Genomic DNA, 21,240 nt, shown 5'->3' on the forward strand with positions numbered 1-21,240 from the left:
CATGTTAAGTGCCTAATGTATTGCATACAGAATGTTGCAGAATAGGCTCGGCTATCCTAAACATGTCATGTGAAAATGCACAATTATCACATATTCAATTTTTTGAATTGAAGTACGAATGCAGTTAGCGTGATGTACCGAGCCTAATGCATGTAATACAAAATGCATGAATGCACGCATGCATAGCATAAGGTATGCTGAATTAAACGTGCCCTAATACTAACCATTAAAGCAGGTAAGTAAAAGGGAAGAAAGAAGTGGGGATTGGGAGACATACACACCACCCACGCACACTTATTATAGATTTGCCCTCGCTCGGAGGGACCAAATAAATATTACAAATTAATTAACTACGCAAGCTAATTAATATTACAAATTGCCTAATTTAATTAACAAATTAAATAGACTAAGAAAAACAGTAAAATGCCTCGAGAAGCGCGCCGCCATGCACAAGCTGCCTCTGTTTTCCTTCCTTCACTTCTCTGGAGGCTGTCAAAACCTCAGGGTTACATCCCTGGGCACTGGGGAGTACCACCGGCTGAGTGGGATCATCACCGGCACTGGTATGTGTCCATCGGCACAAAATTGAAGCTGTCGGCAGAGAAAAGGTTGCCGGCCGGCACCTTACATTGCCGGTCGGCAAAGAAAGTCTGCAGGACCTGCAACTCATAGCAACAGAGAGCAAAACAAGGCATGGCAGCACAATTCAAGGCATGTATGCACCAACCATGTCTCTTATCATTGTAATGACTCAACGGGACATGTGCCTCGGTTCTCGGACCACCAATCACGCATTTCCATGCATGATGGCCCAAAGAAACAAGTATGCAACTTTGATTTCAAATGCATGCAAACCAATCAAACAAATTAGGCCCAATTCCTATCACCATTTCAAGGAACAAGGCATGCATGCAAGATGCAATGCAACCTAGGCATACAAGCTAAGAATGCAACATGGCATGGCAAGGCATTTATGCAAGCATACAAGCATACATATGGCAATGCAAATGGATGGCAAGATGGGCTTATACATGAATTAGGCAGCTCTAATAAGGCCTAAAACAGTGGCCATTAATGCCTAAAATGGATGCTAAGCACACATGCACACACACACATGTTAAGACCCAACACTTAGGCACAAAGCAAGCAACATTCAAGCACACTTGAAAGAGACATTCATGGACTAAAAGCATGCAACATAAGCTCTGAAAATCATGCTAAAACAAACCTCAAGAATCATTTAAATGGCATTCAAATGACTCAAAACAAAAGCATGAATAAGCACCAAAACATGGAGCATTGCTACACAAGCTTATGAGGCATTAAAGAGACATGCAAGGCAATCCAACAAGCATGGAAATGGGACTGAAATGGCATATAGGATGGTCCCAAATCACCAAAACAATGCAAGGATGGCATGCTACACATGCACATACTCAAGGCTAACAAGCCTAAATACAAAGGAGCTATATCAAGCATGCCAAAATCAACCCAAACACTTATGGACAGACCTAGAACATGGCAATATAAGCACATAATCTTCACAAGACTAAGCCTAAAACATGCTCCAACAAAGGCTAACAACCTAAGACATGTTAAGGCATAAACAAGGCATTACATGGCAACTATGCTAAGCATGCATGGAGTTCCAAAACCAACTTAAAGTCATGTTATATTATGGATATATAAGCATGAAAAACAAACCAAACATGCTCAACACGCACTTAAGCATAGGCTTCCTTAAGAGGCCAAAATGTATCCTTTTCAAGGACAACAAGGAGAGGGGGTGGCCCTCTCCTTCTTGGGACTTCAAGGAATCATCTTCACCACTGAAATCCCTCAAGATTTCAGTGGTGAAGAGACCCCAACACCAAAATCCCGGAGCTAGCACAAAATGGCTCAAAATGAGGCCTTTCAAGGCCTAAGGGTGGTCAACAACCCTTAAACAACAAAACACTCTTAATAAACAATAAAGAGGGCCTAAAACCAGAACTTTTTTATGTTATACAATAAGCACAAAAACAGCTCTAAGATAGGTATAAAATCAATGCAAAAATGGGGGAAAAAGGGACTAGATTCTCACCCTTGATGACCCCTTTACAAATGGTGCTCCAATGGCCTCCTTTAGCTTGAATCTAACACCAAAACTTCAAAACAAACCCTTTAGAACCTCAGCTCCAAGAGGAAGGTGAAACACTAGGTGTTTGTGTGCAATAGTAAGACACAAAACACCTAGTGCACAAATGAGAGGGAAAGAGAGATAGAGAATGTATCTAACTCAAACCCTAGAACCAGAGCTTCTCTCTATGTTTTTCTTCTCTCTAAAATGTCTAAAGTCTCCCTCTTTAGCCCCCAAGAGAGAGCCTCTATCTCTCCTCTCACCAAACTTGCAAAACTTACAAGTTAAGCAAAACTAGAGGGCCATCCCTCCATACACGTGTATGGAGGGAAAGTCACTGCAATACAGTTGCCTAAAAATATCTCAAAAAGCAACTGAACAGCAATCGGCCGGCCAAAAATGCCATCTTGGCCAAAAGGAGTGCCGACCGGCACAAAATAGTGCTGACCGGCAACAAAAAGTGCCGGCCGGCAATAAAAATTGCCAGTGGCAGCAAAACACCAGGCGGTGCAAGATGCAAGTGTTTGGTGCAAAACCAGACACTAAACGGTCGAGTTCGGGGATCCTAAAGCAAGGTGCGCGAGCTGAGACTTCCGGGAACTCCAAACGAACACAAACATGGATAATCACCGAGTGTTTAAACGGTGACGTCCAAGTCTTGAGGACGGTCAAAAATGGGGTGTCTACAGTTGCCCCTATTTGACAGAACTCGAAAGTCATAACAATGACGGGAGTGAATGTCAAAGCCAAGAGACGACCCATTTTTGACAAGGCCGAAGACTTGGACAAACAAACAAAATATCGATAAATAAATGGTTGCGCCTACAGGCTGCCTACGTATCCCTTTGCAAGGAATCAAACCAGCGTAGTTCAGGGGCAGGATGCAAATGATATGCAGGAAGACTTTGATAATTGGACTTATACGCCACGCGAAGCCAGTTTGCACTCACAACAATGCAATGTACTAACAAGTACAAGTGAGGTGCGCAAAATAGCGCGAACGTAAACTGCACAAAATAGTGCGATGCGCAAAATAGCGCGAATGTAGCTGTGATGAAGCAATTATGCAAAATAAATGCAACATTTGAAGTGAATGCTATGCCAGCAAGTAGACATGAACCAAACTACATCTCATGCAGAAAGGATGTAAGAGAATTATGCAATTCTCACGAACATGTGCGTTAGATACACAAAAGTGAACGAAGTGTGATAGATACACTAAGTGGACAAACATGCGTGATAGATACACAAAAGTGAAGAGAGTGTGATGGACATGCTTACACGAATAAAGTGTGATTGATACACTAAGCAAAGCAAAGTGTGATAGATACACAAAGCGAAACAAGTGTGATGGATACACTGAGCAAATATGCGATAGATACACTAAGCAACCGTGTATGGTGTATGCACAAAGGGAGCGTGTGATGGATACACAAAGTGAACGTGTGATAGATACACAAAGTGAGCATAGTGTGATAGATACATAAAAGGTGAAGCGAGTGTGATGGATACACTATATGAAGCAAAGTGTGAGCGTGTGATAGATACACAAAAGGTGTGCACAAAGTGTGATAGATGCACTAAGTGAAAAAATGTGATGGATACACAAAAGGTGAACACAAAGTATGGTAGATGCACCTGGTGAACAAGTATGATAGATATACTGAAAGCGAACACGAAGTGTGATAGATGCACTTAGTGAGCAAGTATGATAGATATACTAAAAGGGAACACAAAGTGTGATAGATGCACTGTGTGAACAGAGTGTGATTGATACACTAAAAGTGAACACAAAGTGTGATAGATGCACATTGTGAACAAAGTATGATTGATATACTGAAAATGAACACAACGTGTGATAGATGCACTATGTGAATAGAGTGTGATTGATACACTAAAAGTGAACACAAAGTGTGATAGATGCACTATGTGAACAGAGTGTGATTGATACACTAAAAGTGAACACAAAGTGTGATAGATGCACAGTGTGAACAAAGTGTGATTGATACACTAGAAGCGAACACAAAGTGTGATAGATGCACTAAGTGAACAAGTGTGATGGATACACAAAAGGTGAACACAAAGTGTGATAGATGCACTTAGTGAACAAAGTGTGATTGATACACTAAAAGTGAACACAAAGTGTGATAGATGCACTATGTGAACAGAGTATGATTGATATACTGAAAGTGGACACAAAGTGTGATAGATGCACAATGTGAGCAAAGTATGATTGATATACTGAAAGTGAACACAAAGTGTGATAGATGCACAATGTGAGCGAAGTATGATTGATATACTGAAAGTGGACGCAAAGTGTGATAGATGCACAATGTGAGCAAAGTATGATTGATATACTGAAAGTGAACACGAAGTGTGATAGAGGCACTTAGTGAACAGAGTACGATTGATATACTAAAAGTGAACACAAAGTGTGATAGATGCACTTAGTGAACAGAGTATGATTGATATACTAAATGTGAACACAAAGTGTGATAGATGCACTTAGTGAACAGAGTACGATTGATATACTAAAAGTGAACACAAAGTGTGATAGATGCACTTAGTGAACAGAGTATGATTGATATACTAAATGTGAACACAAAGTGTGATAGATGCACAATGTGAGCAAAGTATGATTGATATACTAAATGAATGAAGTGTGATTGATACACTAAACGAATGAAGTGTGATTGATGCACTAAACGAGAATGTATGTGATAGATACACAAAATGAAAGAAGTGTGATTGATACACAAAATGAAAGAAATGTGATTGATACACTAAGTGAAGAGAGTGTGATTGATACACTAAATGAGAATGTGGGTGATAGATACTCAAAGCGAGTAAAGTGTGATTGATACACTAAGGCAAATGAAGTGTGATTGATACACTATATGAATGAGAGCATAACTGAAGCGTGATTGATACACTAAGTAGATTAGAGTGTAATTGAAATTAGAGTGTGATTGATACACTAAGTGAATGAAGTGTGATTGATACACTAAGCGAATGAAGTGTGATTGATACACTAAAGTGAGTGTGTGTGATTGATACACGAAAGTGAATGACCTTAAAACAGAACTTCTTTGAATGAACCGTGCATACAATATCGTGCATGACTGAGGAAGAAACTTGATAGGTATAATGCATTACAATGCAAGTGAAGCGGGTGCATAACAATGTAAGTGGAAGAGTGCATAACCTTGAAGCAGGATTGATCTTGTGCCTGAGGTAGAGGTACACTCATATTTCGGAGCATTGACAAGGCCCTGAAGAGGTACGTCCGGAGTACAATCACGGAATTTTCTGAAGTTGACACAAACTCAGATACTTCGATTTTCGCTCTTTTGTCTTTGCTTTGCAGTCTGGAACCATCATAGCTTCAGATAGGTCCTGGTTTCACCATTCACACTTATCGGGGGTGGACCCTGCGGTTTTATGAAAGAACGAATCTTGTTTTGCACAGATGTGGAGAATGGCATGGCACTCGGAGCACAAAACGATTTTGTTTTGGAATTGGTAAATGAGCTTTTGACCGGGTATCGAGCCTACGACTGAACACAGCAAAATGACTCAACAAGGAAATAAAAGGCACACAACCTAGACACATCGAGTAACACTCGAAACAACTCAAAAACAAGAATCGAGACACAAAACAAAAGACACGACACACAGACGTACACCGGGAGCCTGTTTCACCGGGTAGTGTTCCCTACCCTTTCTCATTTGTGGTTCTCTCATCACTCGGCCCTCAAGCTCTGTTTTTCTGAAAAATCCCTCTTCTCACTTTTTCTCTCATCGCACATCTCTCTATTCTTCAATCTCTCATTTTTCATCCCTCCGCTGGGTGGTTTGATGAATGAACAACAAACTGTGGGCTCGTGTCCAACATAAATCAGCTCACGGCTATTTCCTTCGGTGACATCTGTCGATGCGCCGGATGAGGGAATGGAGCATCTCGACCCATTCCAATTCGTGCTTCGCACTCGGCTTGATACCTCGCTGCTTGGAGGATGAGAGAGCTTTTTGCCCTTTGTTGTTGACTTCAGTTGTGCCCTTTTCTGGCAGGTAGAGTGCCCTTCTTGGCAAGTATGTTGAAAATGGGGAAAAGACAGGAAGCCTGACTCAATTGTGCCCCTAGTTCATCATTTTGACCATTTTTTATTTTGTTTTTCTACTAAAACAATTTTGACCAACATGAGAGTTAGATTAACACACTTGTTCGATTTTTGATTTGAAATCATGCAAGTCAGGCTATGAGCACTGAAAATTTTCCTTTTTTGGGTCCAAGAAATGGTTCAGTTTTTGGAAAAGATGGAACAATTTTCGAGAAAAGTAGTCAGCTTCAGTAAAAATTCTCAAAAACTATTTTTGCAAACGGCCAATGCTTAACAAGCACGGAACCCACTCTTGAGACGCACAACCTCGGATTTGGAGGAAAATTGCCCCTTTGCTCGAAGAGAGCTACATGGCAACAGAAAGTTGCCCCTTGTTTGCACGGCACCGCAGCGCATTGAATGGCAACGGAAAGTTGCCCCTTGTCTGAATGGCCCCGTAGTGTATTGTAATCATTCCTCAGAGCGATGATTGCAACCGAACTCCCGGATACAGAAAAGACAAAGATGACTAGAACCATCACATGGACACAGTTGAATTTGATGTGTTTGTGGCTAGACTTCAGAATGAAGTTGCCTACGTATCCCAATGATGGGAATCAAGCCTTACGTAGTTCGGGGTTAAGGTACACTTGGGTATTTAACCTCTCCTTTTTAGGCTCTAACTTTTGCCAAGGCGCCCGATGCGGGTTTTCGACCTTGCGAGCTTTGTTTTTCTTTTCTTTTCAATTCTTTTCATTTATTTTCTTTTCATTTCATTCCCTTTTTTTGATTTTCTTTTTTTTGTTCTTTTCTTTGCATTTTTTCTTTTTTGTATTTTTCTTTTTCTCTAACTTTTGCCTGGGTCGCCCTTCCGGGTTTTCGGCCCAGCGAGCCTCTCAAAGGGTAAAAGCGTAGCTTTGTCCATGTCAAATGGTTTTGAGATCCTGAAGTCATTTGAATCCAGGAGAATGGCTGCTGTTTTGCAATAGGACTCATCTTCAGCTCTTCGAGCATGTCTGATATCTTTGCCCCTAGTTCGAGGGGTACTTCTGTTCTAGCTTTGCAAGCTTCTTCTGATCTTCTGATCTTTTTGATCTGACTTTCCTGGCCTCTTGTTCGAGGGCTGCTTCAAATTCGGCCACACAGGCCTCACATCGTAGTTGACCGTTGAACCTTCTGAATTCAAGTTCAAGGTTTGGAAGCGAAGGGGTTGAGTCTCGAGGCTGAGAGCGATCCTAGGCTGCACAATCTCAAGAGCGATTCCACACAGGTCTTCGCAGGACCGCGCAAAACATTTTATTTTTGAAAGTTTTTAAGAAAGCGACAAATCGCTCGCGCTAAAGATAGTGTGAAACCAGTCTGGATCAAGCCAGGGTCCTTCTCAGTACTCACGCTAACAAGCATGATTTCATTCATTAAGGGCTTAGCATGCCTCTCTTTCTCTCAAATGATCAAAATTTTGCAAATCCCGAGGAATTCCTTCCTCTTCGTTTTCACCGCAGTGTTCAAAAAAAAGTTTTAAAAAAAACTTAGGTCGATACAATGATTTCAAGGCACAGAAAAGGCAGGCGAAGAGCACTGTCATTCCATTCAATACTTCCGGCACAACTGGCACACGGCAGAAGCAAACAAAAGAGTGTGAAAATCACTGCTGTTCCATTCAAATCTGTTGGCACAACTGGCCCCCTGGCAGAAACAGACTCAAAAGGACAAACACAAAGCAAAATAGTGATATCCGAAGTAACACCCCCGGAATCACCCGACTTCTGTACAATAGGACTGACTCGATACAACAAGACAGACCCTTAATCAAAAAGACTGACTCAAAACAAAGAGACAGACTCAAAACAAAATCACAAAACTGACTCAACACCCAAGTCGGAAGCTACAAAAACCAGCATTCGCAAATGCTCAAAACAGTGCGTGCTACACGCCACATCTAGAGTAAACTGAGTGCCGCCCACAGGTGGTTCATCCCCTGATCACATATCCGTACCATCCCCTGAGTTCACTGATCCAGTGGTGATAGACTTTACTGAGTTGGTGCGACGATGACCTCATTGTCAATCAGATCTTGTATTTCGTGGCGAAGACGGAAACACCTATCAGTGACATGGCCAACTTGCTGATGAAAGGCACAGTACTTGGTCGGATCATGGGAGGAAGGAAGCCTATCTGGCAGTGATCGCAGTTCCAGGGGTTTCAGATTTCCCTCTTTAATCAGGACCCTCAAGGCCGCTGATAGAGACATGTATAGTGGTGCAAACACCCTCTGGCCTCGAGGTGGGTGTTTTGAGGTTTGTGGAGTTTTGCTGGATGCACCAGCAAAGGGATTGGCAGACGTTGACTGGGTTTGCTGATCGTTTCCGAGCACGGGATTAGGGCTGAAGGGAACATTCCTGGTACAAAGGCCCTTCTCCCGGCTTGCCCCTTGATTCAGAGTGCTCTCATTCTAAGTGGCGAAAGTGTCATCCACAGTTTTTGTGACAACCGCGAGGACTTGCTCTTTGTTCAGTCCCTCAGCTTTCAAAGCCTCAATGTCCCACTGAAGGTGTTCATGGGGACCAATGCCTGCTCCTACCTTGTTCTTACCAGTCGCTTCCACTTTGTCAAAAGATTGGCCTTCTTCCAATGCAACCCGTCCCAAAGTTGGGGAGCCTTTAGACATGAACTCCCTGGTACGTGATGTGGTTGATGATGGGGCCAAAACCCCAAAGGCCAGATCTGCCACAGTTCTCTGAAGATCTTCGATCATCCTCATCAGTTCAAATGTAGTAGGCTCGCGAGCCTGGTATAGCTGGGAGGCCCAGACCGGGTGCGCAACAGGCAACCTGGGCGAATGTGGTGCACCACCATCGATCTCGCCCTGCAAACTGATTCCTTGACCTAATGTAGCTGTCATAACCACAGTCTCTTCCGAATTTTGCGCCATCATAAGTCCTGCCTCAGCAAAGGGGGAACACTGGCTATTCTGTATCACCTCTCCTACTCTCTGAACCTTTGAAAGGAAAAACAGACAGTATTTCAGCCCAAACTGATCAAACACGGGCGTAGCCAAACAACTGTACCCTACTGTTGATCACTGTTCCCAGATTTCTGTTCCCAAAATACTGAATCTGATACCTGCGGATAACTGATTCTTGATAACTGATTCTCAACAATACTGATTCTAGTGCCCTCGGGCCTGATACTCAAACTCACAAACTGGTATATGCGTTCCTGTAGAGGTACACTCTAAAAGCACATAGCAAATAAGAGAGAGCCAAAACACCCCTATGTTGGGGTAGGGTTTCCCTGTCCTATTTCGTCAGGAACTAGGGTTTCACTACGCACACAACGGTTTCAAACAACCTATCGGGTAAGCAACCTGTCCTAGTTTGGAATGGTCACTATGGATTCTGAATATGCACTAGGTCGAATGGTCAAAAAGGGTGCCCCGGTAAAACCAGGGTTTGAGTTCCCATGCTGTCAGAGCCCATAGCCGGTCAGCCTTATGGTCATGTCTTGACAAGACAAGCCTCCGACAAACTGTTCAGGAATGGCAGATGGCAAACACTGTGTTCCTAGGCGCACCAATGCACATGCAATGCAAAGAAACACATAAGTGAAATCAAAACAGGATATCACGAGTTCGAGTCAAGCTCTCTAAATATCCCCAACAGAGTCGCTAGAAACTGTAACAGCGCCCGCGTGGGCCTCATGCTACAGTTCGGACTCGATTTGTGTCACGGTTCTAAATCTGAACCAAAGAGTCCAAATCTGGCAAATCGTTTTGAGAAACAGATTTTTGAAAAAGTAGTGCCAAACATGGACTGCTTTTCCAGATACAAAGTCGCCACCTAAATATTTTTTAAAATGGGGAAATTTAGGAAACCCTGACTCGGTGCCGAAGGCCACATGTCCGTCATCACCGGAGTTGTCTCGGCTCGGGAGCTTGGGTACGATCGGGGAAGGTCAGCTATGAGCACCCCCTTTCGCCCGGTCCGAAGACCGGCCTCTACTAACCGTGATATCCAATTTTGAAAATGCTATGTGTTCTTAAACCAATTATTAGCCTAGAATTACTATGTTATGCGCGCAACAAACAAGTATAGACTAGATTGCCTAATTTGGAAAGAAACATTGCATATCCGTTCGTTTTGAAGATGCTTTGGAATTTGCTACTCGCAAGTAGGCTAAAACACGGATTTCAATGAGTTCTTCCAACTCAAACAATCCAACCTTCACCCACAGGCATTCAAAACAATTTAACACATAAGCATCTAGCCACATGTTAAGCATGCTGTCATGGCAACATTCACACTCATGCGATATGCTAAAGCGGAAATACTTACATCGTACTCCGTGCCAAAACAAAGAACTTGTTAGAAAACATGCATGATCCAAGTCCATGTTAAGTGCCTAATGTATTGCATACAGAATGTTGCAGAATGGGCTCGGCTATCCTAAACATGTCATGTGAAAATGCACGCATGCATAGCATAAGGTATGCTGAATTAAACGTGCCCTAATACTAACCATTAAAGCAGGTAAGTAAAAGGGAAGAAAGAAGTGGGGATTGGGAGACATACACACCACCCACGCACACTTATTACAGATTTGCCCTCGCTCGGAGGGACCAAATAAATATTACAAATTAATTAACTACGCAAGCTAATTAATATTACAAATTGCCTAATTTAATTAACAAATTAAATAGACTAAGAAAAATAGTAAAATGCCTCGAGAAGCGCGCCGCCATGCACAAGCTGCCTCTGTTTTCCTTCCTTCACTTCTCTGGAGGCTGTCAAAACCTCAGGGTTACATCCCTGGGCACTGGGGAGTACCACCGGCTGAGTGGGATCATCACCGGCACTGGTATGTGTTCATCGGCACAAAATTGAAGCTGTCGGCAGAGAAAAGGTTGCCGGCCGGCACCTTACATTGCCGGTCGGCAAAGAAAGTCTGCAGGACCTGCAACTCACAGCAACAGAGGGCAAAACAAGGCATGGCAGCACAATTCAAGGCATGTATGCACCAACCATGTCTCTTATCATTGTAATGACTCAACGGGACATGTGCCTTGGTTCTCGGACCACCAATCACGCATTTCCATGCATGATGGCCCAAAGAAACAAGTATGCAACTTTGATTTCAAATGCATGCAAACCAATCAAACAAATTAGGCCCAATTCCTATCACCATTTCAAGGAACAAGGCATGCATGCAAGATGCAATGCAACCTAGGCATACAAGCTAAGAATGCAACATGGCATGGCAAGGCACTTATGCAAGCATACAAGCATACATATGGCAATGCAAATGGATGGCAAGATGGGCTTATACATGAATTGGGCAGCTCTAATAAGGCCTAAAACAGTGGCCATTAATGCCTAAAATGGATGCTAAGCACACATGCACACACACACATGTTAAGACCCAACACTTAGGCACAAAGCAAGCAACATTCAAGCACAATTGAAAGAGACATTCATGGACTAAAAGCATGCAACATAAGCTCTGAAAATCATGCTAAAACAAACCTCAAGAATCATTTAAATGGCATTCAAATGACTCAAAACAAAAGCATGAATAAGCACCAAAACATGGAGCATTGCTACACAAGCTTATGAGGCATTAAAGAGACATGCAAGGCAATCCAACAAGCATGGAAATGGGACTGAAATGGCATATAGGATGGTCCCAAATCACCAAAACAATGCAAGGATGTCATGCTACACATGCACATACTCAAGGCTAACAAGCCTAAATACAAAGGAGCTATATCAAGCATGCCAAAATCAACCCAAACACTTATGGACAGACCTAGAACATGGCAAGATAAGCACATAATCTTCACAAGACTAAGCCTAAAACATGCTCCAACAAAGGCTAACAACCTAAGACATGTTAAGGCATAAACAAGGCATTACATGGCAACTATGCTAAGCATGCATGGAGTTCCAAAAACAACTTAAAGTCATGTTATATTATGGATATATAAGCATGAAAAACAAACCAAACATGCTCAACACGCACTTAAGCATAGGCTTCCTTAAGAGGCCAAAATGTATCCTTTTCAAGGACAACAAGGAGAGGGGGTGGCCCTCTCCTTCTTGGGACTTCAAGGCATCATCTTCACCACTGAAATCCCTCAAGATTTCAGTGGTGAAGAGACCCCAACACCAAAATCCCGGAGCTAGCACAAAATGGCTCAAAATGAGGCCTTTCAAGGCCTAAGGGTGGTCAACAACCCTTAAACAACAAAACACTCTTAATAAACAATAAAGAGGGCCTAAAAATAGAACTTTTTTATGTTATACAATAAGCACAAAAATAGCTCTAAGATAGGTATAAAATCAATGCAAAAATGGGGAAAAAAGGGACTAGATTCTCACCATTGATGACCCCTTTACAAATGGTGCTCCAATGGCCTCCTTTAGCTTGAATCTAACACCAAAACTTCAAAACAAACCCTTTAGAACCTCAGCTCCAAGAGGAAGGTGAAACACTAGGTGTTTGTGTGCAATAGTAAGACACAAAACACCTAGTGCACAAATGAGAGGGAAAGAGAGATAGAGAATGTATCTAACTCAAACCCTAGAACCAGAGCTTCTCTCTGTGTTTTTTTTCTCTCTAAAATGTCTAAAGTCTCCCTCTTTAGCCCCCAAGAGAGAGCCTCTATCTCTCCTCTCACCAAACTTGCAAAACTTACAAGTTAAGCAAAACTAGAGGGCCATCCCTCCATACACGTATATGGAGGGAAAGTCACTGCAATACAGCTGCCTAAAAATATCTCAAAAAGCAACTGAACAGCAATCGGCCGGCCAAAAATGCCATCTTGGCCAAAAGGAGTGCCGGCCGGCACAAAATAGTGCTGACCGGCAACAAAAAGTGCCGGCCGGCAATAAAAATTGCCAGTGGCAGCAAAACACCAGGCGGTGGCCTCTAGCCACTGCCGGTGATGGGTGGGGATGGTCTACAAGCCCTACCCTGCCTCTCAAGGGCAAGATGCAAGTGTTTGGTGCAAAACCAGACACTAAACGGTCGAGTTCGGGGATCCTGAAGCAAGGCGCGCGAGCCGAGACTTCCGGGAACTCCAAACGAACACAAACATGGATAATCACCGAGTGTTTAAACGGTGACGTCCAAGTCTTGAGGACGGTCAAAAATGGGGTGTCTACACCTGGCTCCTCTTGGAGCCCTTCTGTTCTTCCTCCTCTTCCTGCATCATAATTTCCATATGAGCAGCAGCATCTACCAAGTGCCTATACTCTCGGATATAAGACCCACCAACTCTCAGCTTGAGGCCCCGCCTCAACTTCCGCTCAAACTCATAGCAACGGCGTTCCTCAGACGCCACCAGTTCCGGTGCAAACCTGGACAGACTGGTAAAAGTAGCCTCAAACTCGGCCATTGACAAGCCCTGCTGTTTAAACCGGCTAAACTGGTCCCTCAGCTTCTCCCTAGCTGCTGCAGACAAAAACCTCTCCTGAAAAGCATTCACAAACACCTCCCAAGTACCACCAACACGAGCCTTCTCGTATTTCCACCATTGACCCGCATCTCCCTTCAGCTGGAAGGATGCCAAGGTCACTTTCAGTGCTCCATCCTCGATGCCAAGCATCTCGAACGTCTTACTCATTTCCTCTAGCCACTCATCAGCCTTCAGTGGCTCCTTCGGATCCCCGGCAAACTCATCCGGATTAGACCGGAAGAACTCCCTCTTCAAGAAAGAAGGCCCTGCCTCAGCGACCTGATTCCCAGCTCTAAGAATACCCAAAGCTCCTGCTATCTCTCTGGCCAAGGCACCCATAGCCTGCTGACCCACTGGCTCGGCCACATTGGCCTGACCAACTCCCTCCTGCACTGCCGGAATCTCACCCGGTAACAGTGCTTCCTGCCTCGCAGGTCTACCACGCCTAGCACCTCTTCCTCGTCCTGACATCCTAATAAAGGTAACACAGAACATTAGCACATTCATAAATGTGCCGAAACTAAACACTCACGTCCTAATACATGGACGACTGTAATTCACTCCACATAAGCACATAAACACATAAGCACTTACGAATTTCATTTCCGGATAATGATAGTCCCGAGACGTTACTAGAGTTCCGGTTAGAAACAGCATTGATCAAGTGCTTTTCCAACAAGACTCCCAGAAACTCAAGGATCCAATCAACATCCCAGAAATTAAATCCCATACCCACATAGTCACATAAGCATGTTATCAATTAAGCACGTAGCATATAACACGACATCTAAGTCACTATCAAGCGAGACAAACCCATTGTGATACTAATCACTTCCCACGTACCCAAAGTATTCGAACCCGGTAGGCTCTGATACCAAGTTGTAAAGCCCTCAAAATAACAACATTAAACCCATCAGATAAGACATGTATTTACATATAAACTAACCACATTCTTTTATTCAACAGAGTTCCATTACATGAGTATTACATGTTAACATCAAAACAAAATGCCCTACGGGCTTACAGCTTTCCAAGTTAACACTTGGTTACAACAAAAGAGTACTAACTCGTTTACACATTTAGCCCTTGGCTTGAAGTTACATGTAATACATCAAAAGTTAAGCGACAAAAGTATGTCCGCCTCTAGCCTCCCAGCTATGTCCTTGGAGGTGGCATGCTACCTGTACCTGAAAATGATATTCCCATATAGAGTGAGCCACAGCCCAGTAGAAATACACTAAACCAACCATGAACAATGACTAAAAGATTAGCAATTGATAGATGGCTAACACAGATACATTCACATAAATTACACATTTATGTCATACAACTTATGAGTCTAAGTTACCTTTCATTTTCCCTTTTTCAACAGATAAGCATGCTAGCTCTATCATCATTTCCACAGATATGTATAAAAACTATATCCCACATTCAGATAAGCATATAAAGCTATATCCACATTCTCAACAGATATGTATAACAACAATATCCACATTCACAGATAAGCATATAAGCTATATCCACATTCTACAACAGATATGTATAATAACAATATCCACAGATAAGCATTAAGCTATATCCACATTCTACAACAGATATGTATAATAACAATATCCATAGATAAGCATATAAGCTATATCCACACTTCACAAAGATAAGCATATGAGCTCTATCTTCACTTTACTAGACAAGCATATGAGCTGTATCTACGGAGTTCATCCCCTATCTTCTCCCAACACTATCCGGTTTAGAGGTACATCCCCTATCTTCCCCTAAACCGCGGAGTACATCCCCCATGTCCTCCTCTACACATAACGTATACAAACACAATGGTTCAATATACAATCACTCAATACATATAGTTAATGTATTCTATGAACCGTCAAGTTCCATGACACATTTCATTGATTAGTTTCAGTTTGCCTAATCATCATGCATTGTCTACAACAATCACGACTATCCTCCACCGATAGCCCAAGCAGTTATTTCTAAACAGAAAATAAATGCACAAATGGATATTCAATCAACATTTCATTTCCTCATTTCTCACCATTAATTATCCCAATTAATCAAACAATGTAATTAGGCCATTTTCCATAATTACCATTTCAACCCTTAGGTCCCATTTTCATCAATGATTTAACATCAATTCCATTTCTCTATGCCAAACATGCATCTAGGTTTATTATGAATAAAACCCCAATTTTTGTAAAATTACACAAAAGCCCCAAACTTTCACAAAATTACCAAGCCAAGCCAACATCTCAAAATACCAAAATTTAAAGACAAAATCCATAGAGAGGAGTAGGGTATCCCTACCTCGAAGTTTGAGCAAAAAAGGAGATGAAGACTCGAAGATCAACTTGCTCCAAATCCAAACTTTTTCAGATTAAATCAAAGCTCTCAATGCCCTCTATCTTTTTAACAAAGGCTCTAGGCTAGATTCACACTCTAGGGAGATCAAATCTTAGAGAGGGTGTAAGTTTAGAGAGAGAGAGTCTCGGATTTAGGGTTTGATCAAAAAAAAGAAGTGAAAAACTGAAGTTCAAAATCGCTACTGTCCGCTGATATAAAACACGCTTGCTCGAGCGAAGCCTTTGTCGCTCGAGCGACCAGACACAGAAACTCTTGCTCGAGCCAAGAAGTTCTCGATCGAGCGAAGAAAAACCCAGACCGCTCGAGCGAAGGAAGCTCGCTCGAGCCAAGAAAGGCAACTCTCAGGTCCAGAACCAGACGCAACACTCGCTCGAGCGAAGCCACCCTGGATCGACCCACCAGACACGAACCTCAATCTCGCTCGAGCGACCAACTCCTCGCTCGAGCGAAGGTCCAAAAATCTGGGCAGTAACACTAGGCTCCCAAACACAACCAACCTGTAACAAACCTGCCCAACACATCCCATAACTCAATATACAAAGTAAAAGGGATGCAAACAAGATAATAAACAACTACCAACATCCACGGACACATGTCCGGATCACTGTACAACAAGAGTAAACCCGGGATCGCTATATCACATACATATGGGTTTAACATTTGAAAACCCTCTTTTTATAACCTCAAATCAAACCCTAACTTTCCCAAAATTACCAAACAACACCACTTGATCAAAATGACTAAAATTTATGTCAAAACTCATGTGATGGAGTAGGGTATCCCTACCTCAAAATTTGAAGCCCAAAGGAGTTGATGAAGAAAACTCAAAGTGCTCCAAATCCACGATTTTTTAGATTAAAGTGAAGCCCATGCCACCCTTTATCTTTCTTGCAAAGAGATTTGGGTGGAAACACTCTAGAAGTAGATGAAATCTTAGAGAGAGAGTGTGTGTAGAGAGAGAGACAGCCGGGGCTAGGGTTTGAGTAAAGAAGATGATGAAAAAGTGAAATGTAACCCACTGCTGCCAACTGATATATTTGAGGCTCACTCGAGCGAAGGATTGGTCGCTTGAGCGACCAGACACAGAGAAACCTCGCTTGAGCGTAGAAAGCCTTGCTCGAGCCAACAATACGAAGCTACAAGTCTGCAACCCAAAAACATGCACGAGCGAAAGAATGCTCGCTCGAGCAAAGAAACCCAAAACATTGACCTCGCTCGCTCGAGCGAAGGAAAGCTCGCTCGAGCCAAGAAATGCAACTTTCAGGTCCAGAACCAAACGCAGACGCAAGCTCGAGCGCAAGACTTCTCGCCCGAGCCAACAGACATACCACTCAACTTTCGCTCGAGCGAAGGAACCCTGGCTTGAGCGAAGGAACTAAAACACGGAGCTCGCTCAAGTGACAAAAGCCTCGCTCGAGCGAAGACACCAAAATCTGGGCAACAACCATTTGTTTCTAATCACTACCAACCTGTTACAAACCTGCCCAACACATCCTAAAACTCATATATAAGGAATTAAAGGACGGAAATGAAACATATGCAACAATCGACATCCACAGAATCGAGTCCGGAATATAACAACCAATGGAGGGAAAACCAGGATCGCTATAACTCCGACACTCAAGTTAGTTGCTATAAGATAAAATAAAATTTAATTAGTACTATTGAGTCATAAAAAGCATGAAAAACAAATGATTCAATTTTTATTTTATTTTATTTTAATGGGGTAAAAATATATGAAAAGGCCTCGTTTAGATGTTTTGGCTCACGCCCCATAAAAGGTTAATAAGTTGCCTCTGGCTTCAAATATGTTACCAAACGAGGCCTAAAAACGTTCTTTTGTAACCCCCCATTGTTTCCTCAATTTTTGACAGACTTAAATATGTTTCTCAACAATAACAATGTTTATGCATCCAAATTCAATGAGGTACATAACATCTCACCAATTCTCATTTGCCTTCTCAGTGCATCTTTCATACAAAAATCAGATTTTAATAGCCATTCTCTCAAATTTAAATAGTTTGAGAAGCCCCGAAGAATCCACAAGGTCACCAATTTTTTGTGCAGCAGCAGCCAAAGTTGCATCGCTTTTGCAAAAAACAAACCTGATATATCTCTCCTGATAACTATAATCAACTAGAAGAAATTTCTCCAAATACAAATTTCTATGGAAAAAACCAAACCCTGGCACGGCCACCACTCCTTCTTGTTTAATTAGTTCCCCGACAAATTCCATCTGAAAGCATAAGTTGGTGTTAATCCATTAAAACATAACACAACATAACAATAATAAGATATGTAGATGATCTCAAAACTGAACTAAACTCTTAAAAAAACCCTATCCTCCATCACATGAAATATGATCAATCCATTCGCTGTGGACATACATGAGCCTATTTGGTGCAATTTTTTGCAAGTGGAAAATTGAAAATCAAAAGAAAAAGCTAAAGCTAAAAGCATCTCTCCCCCAACTTTCAAATAATAAATTTTGTTTAGCTTATTTAAACTATTTTTGACTCACAAGATGTCAGCAGAAACTGACCAAACAATCTGACACAATTTCCTAAAATAAACAGAACTATAAGCAGTTCCATAAGCTGAACCAAAGTAAGAAGCATTGTGGATCATCCAATGTCACAAACACCTGCTTAAGTTTCACATAAGTAGTCAAACTGCAATGAGTTTCTCCTAGTTCATCAAGTTTTGCCTTGGAGTATACATTAGCTATAACTAGATAAAATTGCTTATATGAATGACTAAGAAAAAGAAAACAGGGTCAACTTCTTTCCTAAACTTGGTTGATTGCAAATTGCAATAGTGTTTTGGTCCAGCAAGCCAACAAGGATTTTGCTATATAACAAGCAGCCATTATATAATAGATAACAAACTTGTGTTGGGTCGATCTTGATTTACTGTTCATTACTCAAGTGCTAGTTACATTCAAAAGTTCTCATACAAACACACATTTTAGAACCTCAGTTAAGATCTGGGAAAAAATGACCAAATTACAAGAACTATAAAATGAATTTGAATCAAACCAGATTCAGGCCCAAAAAATAAAAAATACCACCAAGTTGAAAATCCATGAAATGGATCCAACCATGAAGGAAAAAGTTTTAGTGTTTTATCATCTTGAACTAAATGCGGTTGTCTTACAGTAAAATCAAATTTTAACAATTGTGCCCTATAACTGAATCAATAAATGAAAAGGCAAGTTCTATCAATATAATGCATTATAATTTATAATATTGTATAAACTAATGTACGAGGATGAGAATATTGAACAAATAAGTCATCTTGATTGATAGTTCCTATTGTCATGCCCTAGAGGCAATACTTCTAAAACATAACCAACTCCACAAATAGCCACAATAGGTTGTCATTCATCCAATCTCAAAAAAGCAAATACAATAGTATATACATGTATTGGATTCTTGATATGCATAGACTAGGTAAAGAAGACACGTACATCAGATAGCGCACAATTCTCAGGAAGCTCTACAAATAGAAAAAATGAACCTTGAGGCTTAAATTGAACCTAGAAGCCAACCCCAGCAAGCAACTTGATAGTGTAATTTCTTCTTGATTCATAATCCTAAGCACAAATGCAAATACGCATTACAAAAACAATTGGCATTATCATGAGCACAAATTTTATTAGAGTAAGCTATTGCATGCAATCAAATTGACAAATTAGTGCTTTCTAAATCCTACTCTTCTCAACAATTCAAAGTATTCTAAAGGGCTTCTCAAAGCAGTCAAGGCAGCTTCTTGGAAAGGAGCTGGAGCAGAGTCCGTTAATTTAGTATGGATATTTCTAATTGTAGATGCAATACAAGCATAAGCAACTGCCCATCCAATTCTCCAACCTGATAGAGACACATCCATGTTAACATAGTGCAGATTAAAACATGAGCACACACAGAAACCATTTACTGGTCATTTAAGTAGTGATAGAACCTTAGATGCAACGACACTCCAAGATGGGTGCCGTGTCTATGTCTGACACTATGGGGAGCGTGTGTCCATGTGTCCACTCAAATTTTTTAATTATCATTTGTTTGTAGGACACAATGGGAACACTTCATGGACAAACGTCCTGTGTTTGGACACACCTCGGGACACTTTTATAGTTTTTTTTTCTTCTATAGTTTCACAAAGCTGATTTGGAATCAAAGTAAAATATATGGAAATAAAGCAAGAATAAGTAGAAAAAAAAAAATTAAAATACACCCAAATATACAACGATACCTCTCATATCTATGTATCCTAAATTTATATTTTTATACACAGTAAATAAAAAAATTTGTCGTGTCCCTGTCATGCCCATGTTTTAATTTTTTGAGAATCAACATGTCCTGTGTTTGGATCCGTGCTTCTTAAGATAGAACATAATGCACGAATGGTAGAGGAACTCCAACAGAATTTCGAAAGAACATGAAATCTTCCAAGATTAGCACATTTAAATTACAATTCTGGTAGGTAAGATATTGAAGTATGCCTGTAACACTGTAAGTCTTGGACAAGGAAGATGTGATGATAGTTCGCCTTTGCATTCCCGGAAGTGAGGCCAAGGATATATGTGTCTTGTTGTCATAAGTAACATGCTCGTATACCTACAGAACATCGAGAAAACATAAAAGATCAATTGAAACAAGCAGTATATTTTGGATAACAAATGAAAGAAAAAATCAGCAATTTCCACATTCATTCACTTGTTTTTGGTAATTAGCATTAAAAATAGGCCGTTACATGTGGAAAGTTGTTTAGGGGATGGTAGATTTCACTCATTAGAGAAAAATCCAATACCGGTAAAGAAAACTTCACTATTAATACTAATGTTTAGGTCTCAAGTCTAATCATGGAATTAGCACACTGAAGATGCATGATAAACTAAGAAGATGAATTGATTGATTAGCACTCTGACTGTTTTTTCACTTATTTGTTGTCTTTTCATATTTCATTAGGATATAACATGTCATTCTCATAACATCTTCTCATGCATATTTGTGAACAAAAGTGACAAATTAACTAAACGAAAACCACAATATTGGCAGTAATAGTTTTGATGTAGGTTCAGTCTCCTGCAGTCACAACCTGGTCCTCAAAGATCTTTCACTTTCCCAAATTTGATGAACTTATTTTCCCCTTTTTATGAATTTGTTTAAGGAAATTCTTTCCCTTCTATT

This window comes from Camellia sinensis, chromosome 12, assembly GCF_055761805.1.
Source record: "Camellia sinensis isolate YWXY chromosome 12, ASM5576180v1, whole genome shotgun sequence".
Taxonomy (NCBI): domain Eukaryota; kingdom Viridiplantae; phylum Streptophyta; class Magnoliopsida; order Ericales; family Theaceae; genus Camellia; species Camellia sinensis.